Source organism: Thamnophis sirtalis, unplaced genomic scaffold (assembly GCF_051295495.1).
Source record: "Thamnophis sirtalis isolate CommonGarterSnake01/CBP01778 unplaced genomic scaffold, rThaSir2_p1.2 scaffold_9, whole genome shotgun sequence".
Classification (NCBI taxonomy): domain Eukaryota; kingdom Metazoa; phylum Chordata; class Lepidosauria; order Squamata; family Natricidae; genus Thamnophis; species Thamnophis sirtalis.
Genome location: NW_028261389.1, coordinates 31,940,819 through 31,948,741, shown reverse-complemented (window position 1 = coordinate 31,948,741; position 7,923 = coordinate 31,940,819).

The following is a 7,923-nucleotide window of genomic DNA, read 5'->3' as shown; positions in this document are numbered from 1 at the left end:
AGCAGGATTTTAAAAGTTGGGTGTGCCTCTTTTTATTGTGCAATAGTCGTCCTATTTACAAAATCAAAATTACAAAATGTCATGTGTTATTATCAGCTATAAATCACAGCCAAATTTTACGTATGTTGTAGTCCGTTTAGAAAAAAAGCATATGGTTGTTATAGAGACTTTAAACACAAAGGTAATAAAATACATATCCACAAATCAGGTTTAGGAAAGGAAATACCCTCACATCCTCCTAATCCTGTTCTTAGGTATTCTTAAGGTTTTTAGAAAGACATAATTTCCAATTGCTTTTATTCACTTCCAATGTATTTTAATTATTTAAGCATATAAGGTCATGCTGCAGACTTGTTACTCAAATGGTGTTTTGGAATAGGACATAACCATGTGATTTATTTAACAACTACATTATTAGGCTGTAGTGTGGCAGTGAATCAGTACACTGTATTTCAGCCTCCCTCAAAACAAATATTTTAATGTACCTGTTTAGGAAATAGTAAGGAGAGAATTGGGGATCATACATTATTTTTAATAATCTTTGGGTTCTTAAAATATGCAAATTGCAACCAATTTCTATTTAACACTATTATTCTAGGAAGATGTTTAACATTATAATTGCAGACCATTTTATTCATAGAGATTTAAATGGAGGAACATGTACTGTGCAAGGATCTCTCAAGGATGGAGCTCCTTTACAGAATGTAAATTTTAACATTATCACAATATTCCCTAATGGACTGCATTACTTCAGTCCAAATGAGTGAATAATTCTTTTTATGGTCATTATAGAATATAATAATTTTGTGGGAGATGACCTATTATAAAAACTTTTTAAAATTTCTCTTGTGTGTACCGTATTTTCACGACCAAAAGCCGCACCGGATTATAAGCCGCAGTATCAATTAACGTTAATTTTTCAAACTTTCCACATATAAAGCGCACCGGGTTATAAGCCGCACGTTTCCCGACGCTTCTGGACATCTGTTGCAGTCGCAAGGAGGAGCGGAGAACAGCGCGAAGGTTCTTGGCGCTCCAGGAAGCCGCGAAAGCAGTTGGGAGAGGCGCACGGCTTGGTTTCTCCTCCCTGGACGTCGCAGCAGCAGCCCCAAACTCACCGATCTCAGTGTTTTTCGCATTGGGGTGTGCTGCAAGAGCATGCCCCGATGCGAAAAACACAGAGTTCGGTGCGCTTGGGGCTGCTGCTGCGACGTCCAGGGAGGAGAAACCAAGGCGTGCGCCTCCCCCAGCTGCTTTCGTGGCTTCCTGGAGCGCCAAGAATCTTCGCGCTGTTCTCCGCTCCTCACGACTGCAATAGATGTCCAGAAGCGGCTTTTGGGGCTAATGGGGATTGGATTTCCAGCTCGATAGCCCCTGCCACTTCTGGACGTCTATTGCAGTTGTGAGGAGCCGAGGAGAGTGCGGAGAACAGCGCGAAGGTTCTTGGCGCTCCAGGAAGCCCCGAAAGCAGCTGGGGGAGGCGCACGGCTTGGTTTCTCCTCCCTGGACGTCGCAGCAGCAGCCCCAAGCGCACCGATCTCTGTGTTTTTCGCATCGGGGCATGCACACCCCGATGCGAAAAACACAGAGATCGGTGCGCTTGGGGATGCTGCTGCGACGTCCAGGGAGGAGAAACCAAGCCGTGCGCCTCCCCCAGCTGCTTTCGGGGCTTCCTGGAGCGCCAAGAACCTTCGCGCTGTTCTCCGCACTCTCCTCGGCTCCTCACAACTGCAATAGACGTCCAGAAGCGGCAGGGGCTATCGAGCTGGAAATCCAATCCCCATTAGCCCCAAAAGCCGCTTCTGGACATCTATTGCAGTCGTGAGGAGCGGAGAACAGCGCGAAGGTTCTTGGCGCTCCAGGAAGCCACGAAAGCAGCTGGGAGATCTTTTTCCACATATAAAGCGCTCCGGGTTATAAGCCGCACTGCCGGTTTTGGATCAAATTTTAGGATTTTCAGTGCGGCTTATAGTCGTGAAAATATGGTATTTTGTGATCATGCAATAAGTAGAAATACATACAAAATTCTGAACAAACACCAGTTATCAGACTGAAAATTTTGGAACTTTCATTCATCACTTAATTTCATTGGCCTTTAAATCAGGCAAGTGACAAAAGATTATTTTTTAAAAAGTAGAGGTAATTTAGAAACTTGTCATCTCATCATGAATTAATAACTACCTAAAAATTATGTGGCAAGTTTTAGACAGCTAGAATTTAGTGCAATAGGTGTTATAAAACACACATTGAGAAACTACCATGTTTCTTTGTAGGGCTTTAGTCATAATTGAAGAGAATTACCAAGTCCATGGAACATGTTAAAATATGTGGAAAGATAAAGAAGTGATCTGGAGAAAACAATCTTGTTAGGTGTCTACTGTAACTAATCAGCATTCACAAAACAGCAATTTTCTTTTTCTACAATTCTCATTCATTGCAGTGGGGATATGCAAGACGTATTTTGTATACATTGGCTTCCTTTCTCAATATATGTTTGTACATACAGTGGTTCTGTATAAAAAGGCTGTACAACTGCCTGAAAATTGCAGTATTTACCCAGACCAGGATGGATTCATAACTATTAAGCTTGGGCTAGATCATGAGAGCAGACATGAAAAGACCTATTAGTAATTATCTGAATCACTTAATCATGTGTAATGGTCTTTTTGAATACAGCATATAATGGTTATATGGTTAGCTTAAATTCAGATAGCTTGTCTCATCTGTTTCTGAAAACTTGCCCTACAAATGATTTTCAAAACAACAATTGTCTAATCAATTAAATCTTTCTAACAAGGGAATGAAGCACTGAATCACCTGAACTAGAAGAACATAAAACCTAATGTACTGATTGGAATAATTTCTTGCCTAGTGAGAACTGCTGCTTCTTCTGTTACAATTGACCATACTTCCATAGAATAACAAATGTCTAAATTGCAAGAGCCTCTGCAATTAATAACATATTCCTGTTATATTGTATTCTGCATCTCAAAGTGACTTAATGTGCTTCTTGGCACCTTTCATTTGACAGGCAGGAAAAAACTCATTTCCTTTGGGTTTAAATGTCAGCTGATGAGAAGAATGATGGAGGATGAATGAGTGCTAATTACAGCTAATTATAGACTGACTAATCTTTCCTGGTATTAAAACTACTATGATAGAAGGGTGTTTGTTATTGTTTTCTTTCACATTTTTCTCCTAATTGTTCAGTAGATGCCATTTGATGTGATTACTAAATTTTCTAGACTGCTTTTACAATCTATATCAGAATTAGATTTTGGGCTGGAATTATTTTAGAAAACAAGTGATTCTGTGTTCCTGGTAAATACCAATAACTATTAACATATCTGGATTTAATTTTTTTAGTACATTCCTATTGTTTCATACTATTTAGAAATGACTATACTAAAATACCTGGAAATTTCAGGACTAATACTATTGGAATTTTACAGTAATTTGCTTCCAATAAAAATGAATTAATGGATGTATGAATATACAATTGCTTATGAATTTACTACTACTGTCTTCCTAATTTTCCTTAACTAATTCTAATATAAATATGAATATGGTAGACTTACATAGTGATGAGTTATCTACTTGAAAAAATATGAATTCCTAATGGTTGATCTGTATTTGTAAATTCCTTGGAATACATATCAATGGCTTTTTCACATAAACAATTAATTTTAGTCTCACGTATTGTGACAGTTGGATTTGAAAAAGGGCCTTGGATATGTGTTTTTAAAGATAAGGAATACTATCTGACCTCTATTAATTTAGGATAGTAATTATGGATTGCAATTTTAATTACATTACTTTTCTATGTCTAGAAAAGGAAATATTAATTTAGGAGAGTAATTATGGATTGCAGTTCCAATTACATTTCTTTGTCTAGAAAAGGAAATATTCTTATTATTAAACAAATGACCTTTTTTAATCAATTTAACTTCACTATTCATCAAATACAGCTGCTGAGAACAGAAAAATAAATTATTTTACTTATTTTTCTGAATTTCTAAGCTGCCCTTCCTCAAAAGGGGTTCTTATTTTATTAACATTTTATGCTTTTTAATGGCCAGTCACATTAAATGTCTGTTAAGAATAAAGAACACTCATATCTATATAGTTATGTTTCAATTCATGTTTTAATTAACCTGTTGTCCAGTATTCAGCAATCTATAGGTATTTCAGTGTCTTAACTATATGAATATCTACCATTACACTTTTCAGTTAACTACTGTACTGTATAATACTGTTTTTACAATATTGTTTTTGATTTGGGCTTCAAAGGAAGAATAGTTAAAGATTCAATTCTTAATGCAATTGGAGAAAATGTTTTTACTGTGTCTATTTTTATTTTATTCAAAAAGGTTAAAATACAAACTCCAAAAAATCTTTAAAAAGAACAAAACCCTCACAAACCAATCAAGGCGCTAAAAAAGGAAAAGGTGCATCAAAAAAACCCGAACATATTTTACACATATTACCACCACTACCCTACTTGACTACTGTTTAATATATTATTACAACATTGATTCTTGGGAATCAATTGGAAAAAACGTTAAGTGCTTTTGTAGATCTTGGGATTTTCAGTTGTACTTTTCAACATTTAAAGTTTCAATTAAAAATAAATGTTCAAAAATATCTTCCCCCCCCCCCCCTAGATTTAGACCTATTTGGGGTGGTGGGTGGTGGAAAGCTTTGCTTTAAATACTAGTTAGCATATCTGGGTCATTTATTCAATGCCGATAATTATCACAAAAGAATAGTACAATATAATTGAAGAATTTTGTCCCAAACATAATAGCTAGGCTATTCAACTAAACACCCTTAATCTATGAGCTATGACAACAAAGAAGATTAACTGAACTGAGCTCCAGGTTCTTTAGCATTAGAAAAAAAGTGAATATGATTCTGAAACCAACTCACAAATGCTCTAGTATGAAAATATCTTTGAAGAAAAATATAGACGTCAGTCAATAGAAGCTGATAAAGCACCGTGTTGTCTTCCTTTTGAACATCGGAGCTTCACCTTTTTATCCAGTTGCTTTTTATTTGAGAATTCCGAGGACGCTTTTTAATAAAAACTACACTTCCCATAAACCTTCGAACCGTCCGAATTGTTCTTGCATGCGTAGTAAAATCTTTTAGGCACTGGTTAAATCAAATGGCCAATCTGCGGAACCCTTCATGCCTCTAGCCAATCGGAAGGCTGTTGCTATCATGGTGGTGTTATTTTTAGAACTGCGTGCGCTTCTACGCCTTTCAGGCTGTTCTTCCGAGTTCTCTGCTTGCGTCTGAAGTTACGTTGACGAGGATGATGCACCGGCGCACTGGTGAGAAAATAGTCCCTAATCATGCGCATTCACAGTTCAGCCAAGGGAAACGTACTCCATGAATAGTTAAAATGCCATCTGACAGCCGTGTCTTGTGAGGTTTTGTTTAGGGGATGTGAGGTGATTCGCATATTCTTCAGCATTTGTGGGACGAAAATAAGCAGCAAAATATGTGAGATTAAATATGCGGGCTGCAGACTTTAAGCGGAGGAGTAAGCGAGAAGATCGGAGGCCTAGGCGCAACCTTTATGCTCCGACAATGTATTGTTTTGAAGAGGTCCGCGAGCGGCAAGAGCGCAAACGACAAAGTTGAGGGATCATCGAAACGAAGACGCTTAACTACCTGCCTTAAAATTAAACTGATCGACTGGGAAACGCACACACATTGCGCTTCGGTAAACGTTGCGAGTTTTTGTAGGCCATACGGCTGTGTCCCGCTCTCTATGCCAGCTGAGACGGCCCTTCCGCCGTGGAGGAGGCAAAAGTTGAACACTACCCTCCCCACATACGGACTATCACCAGCCCTTCTCTAAGGGAAAGTTCAACGTCTGCTTCAGGTCTTTATTAAGAAAGTTGAGGCCTCCACAAAATAGGATGTGTTACCATCAAACACTCAGCAAGCAGCCAGTGGTTACTAGAGTACTCTTGGGTTTTGCCTTGTCTCTTTGAAAAATTAACAATGGCAAGTTTAGGAAGGTCTGTTGGGACTGGCTTCAGGCAGGGATAAAACAGGCATAGTTTTTTTCCTGATATGGACACACAGGTAGTCCCCGACTTCCATTTGTTTAGTGACAATTCGACGATAGCAAAAGTAATGACTTAGAATGCACACTCACGATGGTTGCAGCAGCACCCCCATCGTTGTGTGGGCAAAAATTGAGACATTGGCCATGTCCTGGGGTCATGTGATCACCTTTTGCGACCTAACAAAAGTCAGTGGGGAAGCTAGATTCACTCAACAGCTGCACTGACTTTCTTAACAAGAAAGATCATAAAATGGGGCAAAGCTTACTTAACTGTCTTTGCTTAGCAATGGAAATTTTGGGTTCAATTATGGTTGCAAGTCTAGGATTACCTTTATCTGTATAAAGGTATATCTGTATATATATTCAAACGGGTGTCCCTTTTCTGCAGAACTTTTTCGGAAATAGGGTAAAAGTAGGGTTTGCTTATAGGTGTTTGTCATATGCAGATATCAGAAACCGAGGAAGGTTTTGGAAAAGCTTGAAATTCTATACAATATTGGCTACATTGTAGGAGGAGAGTTATAGTAACAAAAACTCTTGACCTTTACCTTTTATTAAGAAGCATAAGACTGTTTCAAAGCCATACATGTGGGTACCGTATTTTTTGGAGTATAAGATGCACCAAGGTTTTGAAGAGGCAAATTTTTTAAAAAAAATTTTTTTACACTCTGCAGACCTCCCAAAAATGGCACATTTTTTGCCAAATAGGCCCTTTTTGTTAAAAAAGGGCATGCATAGCCTTTAGGAGGCTTATAGAGTGCTCATGGGGGCTGGGGAGGCAAAATTGAGCAAAAAACACCCTGTTTTTTGCTCATTTCTACCCTCCCCAGCCCCCAGGAGCACTCTGGAAGCCGCTTAAAGGCTATGCACAGTCATTTTGCAAAGGGAGCGGGGTTTCAGGAGGCCAAAAATGCTGTATTCAGTGTATAAGATGCACCCAGATTTTCATACTTTTTTTAAGGGGAAAAATTTGCATCTTATACTCCAAAAAATACAGTAATTTTTCTTTGGCCAGGTAACTAACAGGCACTGGTACCTAAAGTCCATGAAAAGAACAATGATCATTATGATTGATAAAGAATATTTGTAGCTCAGGTTTGAAATGAGGGGTCCTATGGATTTTCTCCCCCAACTAGGTATCATATCATATTTCATTGGGTAATGAACCAGCTGCAAGAAAACCAAGCTTACACAGCACCAAGAACCCTTTATTATGACTGAATTAAGCCACTTGCTTCTGTTTGGAGTCTTATTTTATCATTTAAAATAATCTTAATACTAATATATTAAGAGAAATGGGAGGAGAAATACTTTTGGAAGTTAGGATCAGTAAATTATATTTAGGAATAACCTGCTCTAGGAACTTGAATAATTCTATTAGGAAGTAATTCTATTAGGAAGTAATTCTATTTGCAATTGCAATTCTAGTATGTACATCGTGATCTATCTTGCATATATTTAGTACAATAGCATGCTATCTTTTTGCATTGTTGCTTAAATTTCTGAGACATCATTTAAGGATCTAAATATGAATAGATAACAAGAGTAGCTGAAAGAATTTATATTTAAGACTGCAGTTTATTAATGAGGCAGCCTTCTGCAACGCCTTCATTCAAATGCATTTGTGTGATCAGCCTTCAGAAGATTGCATTTTATATGCAAGGCAGTGGGAAGTTTCCATAGTATTTGTGTGTCTAATGCAGGGTTGTTTTTGACCAATTCTATCCCATCAGGAGTAAACTCTGCTGTCCTCACATTTCCTAAATTTTAACCTACCATCTGTCTATTTGTTTCATTAGAGAAAATGGGAAATAAAGACTTTCTATGGTGCTAATGTGTCT